The sequence below is a fragment of the Lactuca saligna genome, chromosome 7 (assembly GCF_052625555.1).
Source record: "Lactuca saligna cultivar CGN05327 chromosome 7, ASM5262555v1, whole genome shotgun sequence".
Lineage (NCBI taxonomy): Eukaryota > Viridiplantae > Streptophyta > Magnoliopsida > Asterales > Asteraceae > Lactuca > Lactuca saligna.
In genome coordinates this window covers 7,525,287-7,538,082 of record NC_136423.1, presented here as the reverse complement: position 1 = coordinate 7,538,082, position 12,796 = coordinate 7,525,287, and positions in this window count along the sequence as shown.

Below are 12,796 nucleotides of genomic sequence, written 5' to 3'. Positions count from 1 at the left end.
CTTAAAACCTTAAAACCAAAATGTAGAAGTTTCCTATGGTTAGGATTTGTAATGCATAGTTTTAAATTCTTATAAGTGGTATGACCCATTCCTATGATGGCTTAATGTATACAAGTTATATATAATCAAGATCGAATGGAAAATCGAATAAGTGATTCTGCCGTAAGCCCACAACCAAACAATGAACTGGATTCAAGGCGGAATCATACATTCTAATGCCTATCGGATCTTAATTATATATAACCCTAAGGTATACACTAAGTAATCATATAGTTAACAATAAGGGTCCTTTCCAAAATGTATGTTGCACTCTATTAAGTAAAACAATTTTAAGGTATGTTTGCCCCGTAAACCAAATGTAAAGTTAATGATCCAATCAGACTGTTTGAAAATATATTACTCCGTAAATCTGTCATCGTTTTCTCCATGTGAGTTCTTATAGCCATATTATGACCTAAGATGGCCTGAAACGACGTTCTTCATGCGTTGGAATGTTAACGACATTTGTTATCCCAGACCTGCCAGTTCAACTGTAGCTAATAGTCAGGGTGTGGGATTATCAGTCCCATATAGATCTATACACAAATATCTCGCTCTCCCTACAAGTGACTCTGGTTAGAAGTCAGGACTTTCGTTAGTACTTAGGTAAGTACTTGAAGACAATCTTACAAATTTATTAATTCAACGAGTTTATGAGTAATGAAATGAAAAACCCTTTAGTAAATGAATATATAAAACCCTTTAGTAAATGAAATTGTAAAACCCTTGAGTAAATGAAATTGTAACTTCTCTATAGAAATTTCTAAGTGTATAAATATTGTAAAATGACTCATGAACTATACATATTATAGTTTATAATGTATGTTCTGCTAAAATGGTAAAACCATTGTATTTTTAACAACTGTGTATGTAAGAGTTTATAAGTTTGTTAGTAACCTTATTTAGCATTTTTATATAAAGTATACCTAGAGTACATGAAAACACAATAAGTGATTTGTATTTTTAAACACAAGATTTCTTGTGGTTTACTTGTATTTCCCCTCCCCCCTAAAACATGGAAAAAGCTTAAAAAATCTGGGGGTATGAACTCACCTCGGGTGTGCGTTCTTGGTTGAATAGCAAGTGATGGCGATGATCTTTGGGTTAGAATACAAGAATATGGTCAAAATCCTAATTTGTTTTAAATACTTTATATAGGTGCAAACTAGATATGTAACAATTTAAAGTGTTAAATAACACTAGTGTATGTAAGAAAACTTACCAAATTAATTCCTAAGAATTAGTTGATGGATTTGTTCTTCCTAGAAAATTGAATGAATGTTTGAGGAAGTTCTGGGAAATTGCAAGTCCCAAAAATTCTATGGTGTATCAATCGGATTCACTTGATGGTGCGGAATCCCAATCAAGTGAATGATGCAAGATCAAATATGAAATAAGAACAAAAGATTAATCTTCCATGCACACTATTAGATTTAATAGTCAGGTACATAAGATATTGATTACACGCTGTTGTATCTTGGTTCTCTCCAGAAGATGTTCTAGGCAATATGGCAGCCCTTATAACGTCCCACACTCTAATCTTACTCATTTTCAAGCCTAAATAACCCTATATCTATTTAGGCCTAATAACCAAGCCTAAGCCCAAAACCTAAACAAAACAATACAAAGCCTAACCAAATCACACACGATTTCGGTCTAATTACAAGGAACTCAAGGGGATTTCGGCCCTAGACTAAAAACTCTAAAGGCTTATGAAAAGAAAAGTATAAACCACAACTTATGACCTAACAATCTCCCCCTTGGTTTATAGCTTTCTTTTCTTACGACCTAACAAACTCCCCCTAGGATTGTAGCTTTCTTTTTCTTTTCAATCTTCGCTTTGTTCTTGGCTTTAGCTTTTATGTTTAAATTCTTCACAACTTCAAGATGAACTTATGAATCTTCATGAATAACTTCATCTTTAGTAGTTGGAATTCCTTTAAGATCTGACTTTGAAAGCACATTGGGCTATGAGGCTTCTTGTAAAGATTCTTGAAAATCAGTAATTTCAGCTTTGAGAATCTTCAGAGAAAATAAAAGAGAGACCAATGCTTCTGGATTACTTTAGCAGTTTCGTAGATATTAGCTAATTGATTGAGGAGGCTTCAATGCAACTTGTTACATAATCTTCAAAAATAGCTTCGCCTTGCAACAAAGGTTAAAAAGTTTAATGTTGAAAGATGATCTTCACTTCTTCTTCCTTCGAATGAATGCTCTTTAGCGATCACTGATGCGTCTTGAATAGTAACCACTGACTAAAAAAACCATGTGGATCACAGACCTATAAAAACCCTTCTCACCACAGTTGTTCAAGGACCCAAACTTGGCTCAGATGGAGATTATTCGCAGTATTTGTGTGAGCTTGGAGGAACGTACTGCGATTTGTTGAGTATCGTAGAACTACTCATGGCTAGTTTTGATATTATCCCACATATATCCTAGATAAAAGATCTCAATACAGTTTTTTAAGTTAACAAGTTAACTTCGCACTTGGCGAGACGTTAAACGATGTTTGTTTCCCTGTTGGGTGAATCGCCCTGGTGCAGTGAAAGTTCTTAGGTAAAGAAAGCTGGCAAGACCAAATTGATAATATGTACAGTTTCAAACTTCCAATTCCTTAAATACGACAATTCTTAAAAGAAACTGTCTGACTGGCACTTTGTATAATGTCACACCAGGTATGAGCCATTATCCGTCAATTCATGGGTGAAATCTAGAACATATAAAATGTTCACCGTCAATTCATTAACAAATGGTTTTGGATTTTGGGTTTCACTTAGATTCATGGTGACAACGACATCTAAGATTATAAATACAAACTTTTTTGGCAATTGTCAGCCGAGTTGTTTTATACTCAAACCTCAAGGGGTACCAGTACATGGAAATGATTTGATGGAGAAAATTTTAGATATGGGTGAAGAATGGTTGGGTGTTTCACATTGGTCATGATGAAAATGACCTTTGATCATTAACATTTGATGTGAAGACTCCTATTAAGACTGCTATATGTATCAATATGGAAGAGTCTATCACTCGCATTTGAATTTTCCGTCAATTCCTTACGAGTATAGTGTGAAGTGAAATGACCATCAATTCGTTTCCAAATCTCTTTTCCTTGCTCATAATATTCCAATACAACCTCCTTGAGTCTCTTCTCCTTAAGAATTCACATTTCAAGTCAACAAAAGTTTTAGATAAAAATAAAATAAAACTAAACTTAGCATACAGACAAAGCAAGTAAGAATAGAAATTAAAATTAAATACATTCAAAAAAATGAAGATATTTTTGGATTTTTCATTTTTCTCAAGAAGAAATAAACAGGAATAAAACGTATTTTTGATTTTTGAATTTTATGTTTTTTTTAGTATCAAAGTTGTCAAGCAATTTGACTTGTCCTTTATCACTAAATCTCATATCACTTCCAAAAATTACAAAAGAAAACATCTTTTTTTTTTAATTTCTCCCCCTTGATTTGTGCATGGGGAAGAAAGAAAATAAATGCGCAAATTTAAAAACACAAAAATAAAATTAGTTTTTGAAACGAATCATTTGAATAAAACTCAAGAGTATCGAAAGAATTCAAACCGTATTTCAGCAATTGAAAACGCATTCAAATGACTTGATAACAACAAGAAAATGCAGCCAAAAAATTCATCCTTAGTTGTGTTTTAATTCTGGAATGAAGTAAGCAAACACAAAAATTCTTCAGGTCGTTAAGTACTATCCCCATTTGTGATCCTTTCCTTCTTCCTTTCCAGGAAAGGACACATACCCACACTTGAAGTTTTGAATGTTGTGTAGTTGATAGATGTCTCCTATCATATGCTTGGAACAGCCACTATAGCCAAACCGAAGTCTGATGATATTCCTCTATAGCTGCTCCAACAAAGAGTGCGAGATTAGTTAATCTTTGGAACCCGGTCCAAATTTAAACTGGATTTACCATCACCATCTACACAAGATACTCTTTCCAATGACATAACCTATTTATCAGATAAGAAACATAAAGAAGGTACAAGAATTTTGGACGATTTAAAATTTTGACCCTTAGGAACCCATTGGTAATTAGGTTTAGGCCTGTTAATGCTTAACCTAATATTTGTTTCAACACTTGATTTTGAACTTGAACTACCTTTTAATTAATATTTGGATCTAAAGTGTGAGTTAGAAGACGATCCTTTAGATGAATTCGACCTTACCGATTTTGGTTTGGCTAAACCATCTCTTGGATTAGACTTCTTGTCCAACAGGCCCTTTTAGCCCTTGGGAGTTTGACTTTTAGCCTTCTTAGAATTCCAATCATCACTGCGTGAACATGACCTCGAAGGATTTCTTTTAGAAGATCTCCTTCTTGGCACGTTTTGCCAACCTTGTCTGTAGTAAGGAATATACAAACGATGTGGAAAATTTCTGGCAATGTGACCGGGAGTCCCACAGTTAAATCAAGTATGTATTTTCATATAGATAAGGTTATGACTTGGTCCACATCCAATAGAAGTTTGTTTCGAAGAACTTCCACAAGCACAAGCACAAGAACATTTGTTAGACTGCTTGACAAAGTTTTGTGGCTTGGGTCTTTCCACAGTGGGAGTATCAGCATCACAAGACTTTGAAACACTTTCAGTAGACTCAGAATTTTTTTTGATCAGCTCACTCCCATCTTGCACTGCTTCTTTATCTGCACATGAAGTAGAAGCATTAGAATTGTTCAACTTATCACAAGTTTTTGAATAATTTTCAGCAGAACAATATTTATTTATCTTTTTCTCATGCGCATCTTGTATTGTGACCTACTCTGCACATGAGGTAGAAACATTAGTTTGGGCCAGATTGCTCAGTCTTAACTGAAGCTGGTACAGGGGTTTGGCCATACTGAGCAAGTATTTCTACCTCATTGGTCTCAAGGGGTGGGGTATAGTTGTCATTGAATGGAGGTGGAACACTGTGATACCCTAGACACTTATTCTGATTATCTTTAAATTTTAATTGTTTTTCTATCATGGAGGCAACTACCTCACTTGAAACGTCAAAATTCTTAAAGTTAAATTCAACATCTTTATATTTAGTTTTTAATGCATCAAGTTCGGCAGTTAATTCGGCAATTTTTACTATAGCATAATGATAATGTTCACATTTATCACTATATTCTGCTTAAAGTTTTCTAAAGTCCTTGGTTTTGGCCTCTAATTGATTTTTGAAGGGTTTTTGGTCCTTTCTGATAGTATATCGTTCATATTTAAGGTCCTCATTTTCTCTACGTAATATATCATATTGATCACGAAGAAATTTAATTGTAGCTTCACTAGATTGATAACATGGAGTTTCATCGATCTTGGTGTTTGAAGAACTCATTGTTTACCAAAAATACCCTTTGACTTGAAACCTTGAAAGTCAACCTTAAAAGTCAAAGCTAAAAATTCAAACTTGAAAAGTCAAACCGAAAAAGCTAATTGTGAAAACTTGAAAGTTAAACGAGAAATTCAAAGTTTAAAGTCAAAGGTCAAACTTAAAAGTCAAAGTCAATTTTTAAGGTCAAAAGTCAAAAATGATAGTCAAAAATTAAAAGTCAAAGTTTTGTGTCGAAAATGAAATTTAAAAATTCGAAAAAATGATTTTTTTGGGCCAAAAATGTCAAAAATCAGAAAATAGGGCCGAGAAAGCGAAGCTATTTGAACTAAACCGGGAAAATGTTAAACATGTGGCATACTAGACCATGTGGTAAGATGGTGAGTTGTGTATGCAAGAGATCCGACTTCGATGCTTGCTCCACCCCGAATTTTTTATATATTCGCTGCTGACCGCACACGTGGGCCGAACCTGTTGGGCTAAAAATCCGAGAAAAAGGGTCGAAATCCGATAACAATTGGACCGTAAATGCAAGGCTGCTGACCGGAAATGCAAAGCGTAAACGTGCGAGACCGTGAACTTCCTGACCGAGAACCTTCGTAGACGCGTCCGGGATTTTCGAGGAACAGTAACTGAGACTGAAGATCTCGATGCTGGCTGCCTAGGGTTTGACCGGATGCGAAGGTAGCCGCCTATATCTCACAAATCTTGACCAAAAATGCTCAAAACTTGCCAAAAACATGTGATTTTCAAATTTTTAATGCTAAACTCGATCTAAACTCAAAAATATGAAGAAAATGAAGAAAAATGGCCAAAATTTCATAAAATATAAATAAAAAACACCTAGAAACTCCAAGAAAAACTGTTTGCAATGACCTGATTGACACCGTTCCATGCTCTAATACCACTTGTAAGTCCCTAAATTGTTATGGTGTATCAATCGAATTCACTTGATGGTGCGGAATCCCAATCAAGTGAATGATGCAAGATCAAATATGAAATAAGAACAAAATATTAATCTTCAATGCACACTATTAGATTTAATAGTCGAGTACATAAGATGTTGATTAAACATTGTTCTATCTTGGTTCTCTCCAAGACGTGTTCTAGGTAATAGTAGTCCTTAGAACATCCCAACTCTAATCTTACTCATTTTCAAGCCTAAATAATCCTATATCTACCTAGGCCTAATAACCAAGCCCAAGCACAAAACCTAAATAAAACAATAGAAAGCCTAACCAAATCACACACGATTTTGGTCCAGTTACAAGGAACTCAAGGGGATTTCGCCCCTATACTAAAAACTCGAAAGGGTATGAAAAGAAAATTATAAACCACAATTTATGACCTAACATAAATGTTGAAGATGTTCTAAGAAATTGTATGAAGGTTTGATGATGCTCTTATGAGATTTGAGAGAAATCACAAAAGTTTGCTAGTGAATATGAGAGAAAATGAGGAGTGTTTTTGGTTTATGTATGTATATATGAGGTAAAACTGATTTGACACATTCCTTGGGATGTGTAATTCATCACCTAAAATAGTGTGCCACCGTTGAAAATGAGGGATTTCGGCCTATCAACACCGAAATCTCTTGATTTCAGTCTAAAGGTTCCAACCGAGAAAGGTTTTTGGTGTGATGAGATTGCGGTTTAAGGAGTTATCGGTCCAATGTGTTTTCGGCTCAAAGGTTTTTGTGGTCCAAGGGATTTCGGTCCTTGTTGGGACATCTCATGATTTCGGTGGAGGTTGATTTCTGTTAGGAGAGTTTTCGGTGTAAGCCTTTGATTTCGGTTTTGATGGTTTTGAATTCCGAAAAACGACTACTCAAATGTAATGTAAATTTTCATTATTAAATTTTAATTATTTGATTTTTTTATAACATTTGACTTTTAGTTGGCTTCCATTGACTTTCACTGACTTTGTTTGACTTTTATTGATCCGAAATAACCGATTGTTACATTGTTCCCCCATTAGAGGGAATTTCATCCCGAAATTATTTCTAAAGTGGTACCCATGAACTAGGGAAAGGATGTGGGTACTTTTTGTTTCATTTGGTTTTCCCGTTCCCAAGTAAATTGAAGTCCTCTCTTGGCGTTCCAGCAGACCTTTACTATTGGTATATGGCTTTGTTTCTTTCTATTGGTCTCCTTGTCCATGATTTATGTTGGTTCTCCTACGAAGTGTAGACTCTTATTTACCTCGACTTCATCAAGTGGAATTACTAAAGTCTCGTCAAATGGATACAATTTTTGATTAGGCGTGGAAGATGGGGGGTATGTTATTGAATTCCTGCGGTAGCTGGGGTTTTCATAGAGTCCTATAACGATTGTTAAAAACAAGAGGCGAATCAATTATCCCTTATCTGTGATAATTGATAGTGGTATACTGTGTAGTCTCACAACTACCTTGTGGTATGTTCCTATTATATTTTCTACTTTATTTGTTGTTTTGATTGGTAGGAAGTGTATGGGTTTGGTTCATCACTCAAATGGTTGTGTGTCCACTCGTAGTCCTGGGCAACTCTGCCCTGAAATTAGAGGTATATCTCATACCTGGTTCATCTATCATCGCTTTGTGTATACAAGTCATATATAATTAAGATTGAAAAGATAGTCGGATAAGTAATTCTGCCCTAAGCCCACAACCAAACAAGGAATAGGATTTAAGGCGGAATCATGCATTCTAAGTCTGTAGAATCTTAATTATATACCACCCTTACGTATGCACCTAGTAGTGATAAATTACCAAGGTCCATGGTTTCCACATGAGTGATGCAATTAGTTTGGGTGAGAAGGTAATCACAACTACTTTTTCCATAGCTACTGCGTTTTAGTTCAATTCTTGAACTTGACTTGTTGTACGAGTGGTATTCTCGTGAGGTCCCCTGGGAATACTTCGGGAAGTTTACGGACTTTTGGAATATCCCTGATGTCTTTCACTTCATGTTTGAGGCTTTTGTCTAACAAATAATTAAATTTAGAGTTCAGAAAACTCCTCTCCGCACTGCTATCGTAATGTATGCATGCATATGAGTTACGTAGGTAGAAATGTTGGATTAGTGTCTAATCATGTAACTATATTTGGTAAGTACTTGACCCGGTTGTGCATGGTCCTTTTGAGTTTCCTTCACCAAAGCAACATGATAGGATGATTTATAAATAAAGAGGTTATTATGGTTTATTAATATATTATATGATTAATATATTAAAGGAGAAATCATATTAGACAAGAATTAATTAAGCATTTATTTTGTGGCTAAAAGAGATTAATTAAATAAAGGGGATTAGAACTGTCAATTATGTGATACTTGGTTTTGGGCTGTGGATCCTTATGGATCATAGGGTGGACGAAATTAAGGTGTATGGACTCCTTGAATTCGTCCAAGCCCTAATCTAGAACGATCCTTGGACTGCTTAAAGCCTAAGTAATCCAATTTGGGTTTCAGGATGTAACCCTAGTAACTCAAGTATTTAAAGGACCCAAGGGCTACAAAAATCGGCTACCAGAAACCCTAAGAAGTTCTTGGAGCTAATTGTTTGCCTAAAACTTCTCTCCAAATCATCCTCTCGCTTCTTGGTGTTTGTAAGCCATTAAAGGAGTGACAATTGTGACTCTAAGCTCCAAGGATAACAAGATTCAAGCATTCAAGAAGAAGTAATCATCTAGATCTACTTTGTCTTGTCAATTTCGATTTGTATATCATAGATCTAGGGTTTGCAAGTCTTGGATGCAAAGCATGTTCATTAGAGAAACCTAGATCCAAGCATTAGGGTTTTCATGTGCATATAGGATTGTCCTTATGGCTCAAACCTATCAGTGGTATCAGAGACTTGGTTGGCTTTTCTTGAATTTGATTCTTTGTGCATTGATTCTTGCTTTAAAATCGTTTTTCTTGCTCTCTGCCTGATGAACTCGGCAAGTCCCATTGTGGGCTCGACGAGTTGGATGAACTTGAAGAGTCCATAAGGGGACTCAGCGAGTTGGAGCGTCAAATAGAGAGAATTTCGGGATTTCTTGTTGTTTTCCTTAAGGATACTTACCTAAATTGTTTTAGTCTAATAAAATCCGAATTTCATTACCTTTTTATCAATATCCTCATCAAAACAAAATATAATTACCAATTGTTTAAATAATAATTTCTTTATTTGATAATACTTGATTATTTAAATTAATTGTTGAATTATCTTACAAGTAATATTTACTAGGTCAACTTTATATAATTATTAAATTAAATGCTTAATTGAAAATTATTTGCTATTTGATATTTGTGTTTTGAAAAAGTTCAAAACTTGTTCTCAAGTTTTGAAATTTAAATTTTATTATTAAAATATTTAATTTGAACTATTTAAATTTTAAACCCTAGAATTTTACAAGTTTAAAATTCAACCTTATACTTTATAATATAATAAGATTAATATATATATATATATATATATATATATATATATATATATATATATATATATATATATATATATATATATATATATATAACTTAAATGCTAGTCTTACCATTAGTAGGCCTCATTCACGAAGCTGATCTATAAGGGGGTATAAGGTTATGGCTTATAAAATGGTCATTTAATGGGTGTCCACTCTCACCTACCGCTTCCTTGATTGGTGGAAGGTCATTAGCCGAACGGGTAGGATATGGAAACCCATTCTCATTAATAAGTATAATGAATCTATATAAAGTAACTAAACATTTTTTTACAAAATTCCCAATCTTAGTTACTTTAGGCAAAGTGACTTGATGCATTCCCATGAAATTACACTTTGTACCCTTGCTAAGAAGTTAGTGGAGCGTGTGTGGTTAACTGACATACTAATTGGTTATAAGAAAAGGTGGAAAAGGGTGACTCATTATTTGTCATAGTTCGATGGAGCGTGTGTGGTTAACCGACACATAGAATAGGTGACTGTAGCAATGAGGGCACCATGTACATTTGCATGGTTATTCACATCCGCTTTGTGATCCTTGGCATCCCAGTCACAAAATTGATGGGCATATCGAGATTGAAACATGCGATTGAAAAGATCAATGAATCTCAAAGGAATCTAGGAGTTTTCAATATATTTAAAACTTAATTTTTATTATTTGTTTTTCATGGTGGAGAATTAGTGTATCGTCATTCACTTACCTTCAAATTATTTGCATGTTAGATTACAACATCCCTTTTCTAATATGTAAATAATGTTGTTGGATCCTTGCTTTAATTTCTCATTTTGGGTGTTTAATTAGGGATCCATTTCTTATCAAACTTTGTTCTTTTCTTCTTCAGATGTCGAACTCAAACAAAAACAACGCTTCCGGCTCAACCTCATTCGGCTCGTTCTCACTCATGAACTTGTGTGGGAGAGTGATCTTTGACGGGTCCAATTTCAATGATTGGATCCGTAACATCCGAATGTTCACTCATTACGAGGACAAAGAGTATGTCCTCGATAAGGAGTTGAAGGAGGTGAACATCAACACGGCTACTCCTGAAGAAATCGCTTCCTTTGAGGCCCATGAGCGTGATGCTACGTAAGTCCATTGCATCACGCTAGCAACCATGATTGTTGAACTACAAAAGTCCTACTAGGACTACTATCCCTACGAGATGCATCAAGACTTGGTGGACGGGTACCACCAAAGTGCGAGGCAAGAAAGGTATGAGATCATTCAACAATTGGTAATTGACATTATCCTTATTCATGGAGAGTCCCTTACCGCTCATATGTAAAAGATGCAGCGATACGTTGATCGCCTGCTGAAGTTGAATGTTAACTTCGATGAAGAACTGGCAATTGACATTATCCTTCACTCCTTGCCTCCCTACTACAACCAATTCCGCATGACCTACCACATAAATAAGGAAGAGGTCACCTTGATCAAACTTCAAGGATTGCTTAGGACTTCTAAGAGAAATCTTAAGGATAAGTTTGTTGCATCAACTCCCACTCCAACCATTGCTCCTGTTTTGGCCATTGCACAAGGGAGGGAAAAGAAGAGGAAGGCTCCTTCAAAGAGCCACCACAAGGGAAAATCCCAAGATGGTACCTCTTCTAGTGGAACCAAAGTTGGTTCTGCTAAGCCCAACTCTAACCCGAAGGAGGCAGAGTGCCACACTGCCACATGATAGAGCATTGGAAGAGAAGCTGCCCGGAATATCTACAAGCCATCAAGGATGGGAAGATCAAGCCATCTTTCACATGTATTTACACAATTAAATCTAATGATTCATCACATGCTATTTCTTGGGTTCTTGATACAGGATGTGGTTTTCACATATTTTCTAATTTGCAAAGACTAAGAAGAGATAGGGATGTGGAGCGTGGAAGGATAAATCTAATCATGGGGAATAGAAGATCATCGCCTGTCACCAAGATTGGAGTGTATTCTCTAGCGCTTAGTAATGGATTAGGATTAGATTTAAATAATTGTTGCTATTCGCCAGATATGGAAAGAAACATCATTTCATTTCATGGTTTGTTTAGACAAGGATTTGGATATTCATTTGATAATGAGAAAGGTTCTATTTATGCTTATCTAAATGGTGTTTTATATTTCAAAGCATTGCCTTGTAATGGAATGTATGAAACTGTGATGGTTGTAGATAACATAGGAAATGATGCGTTCTGTGTGGATTCTTCCAATAGTATGGATAAAGCATGTTTGTGGCATTGTTGTCTTGGACTTGTATACAAGAAACACATAGCCCAAATCCAAAAGGATGGAGTGTTGGAGTCATTCGACCTTAGGAAGGATGGCGTGTGCGAGTCTTGTTTACTTGGAAAGATGACCAAGTCATCCTTCACTGGCACTTGTGAGAGGGGTAAGGGTCTATTGGATCTCATACACACTGATATGTGTGGTCCCTTCAGATCCACCACAAGGGATGCAAACCACTTCTATGTGACTTTCACTGAAGACTATAGCAGATATGGGTATATCTACTTAATCAAGCGCAAGTCAGAAACCTTTGAAAAGTTCAAAGACTTTAAATAAGAAGTGGATAATCAATTCGGCAGGAAAACCAAGATGCATCAATCCGATCGAGGAGGAGAGTACCTAAGTCTTGAATTCCACGACTACCTCAAGGAATGCGGAATAGTTTCACAATTAACGCCACTGAGGACACCACAATTGAATGGTGTAGCTGAGAGGCGTAATCGAACCTTGCTATAGATGGTTCGTTCCATGATGAGTCGTGCTTCACTACCTATCTCGTTCTGGGGGGTATGCCTTAGAGACTGCCGCCCATATCCTTAACTTAGTCCCTACAAAAATGGTTGACAAAACACCTCACGAGACGTGGACAGGGAAAGCTCCCTCATTGGCACACATCAAGGTTTGGGGTTGCGAGGCTTTTGTAAGACGAGAGACTCATGAAAAGCTCAAACCTCGTAGTGAGCGATGTGTTT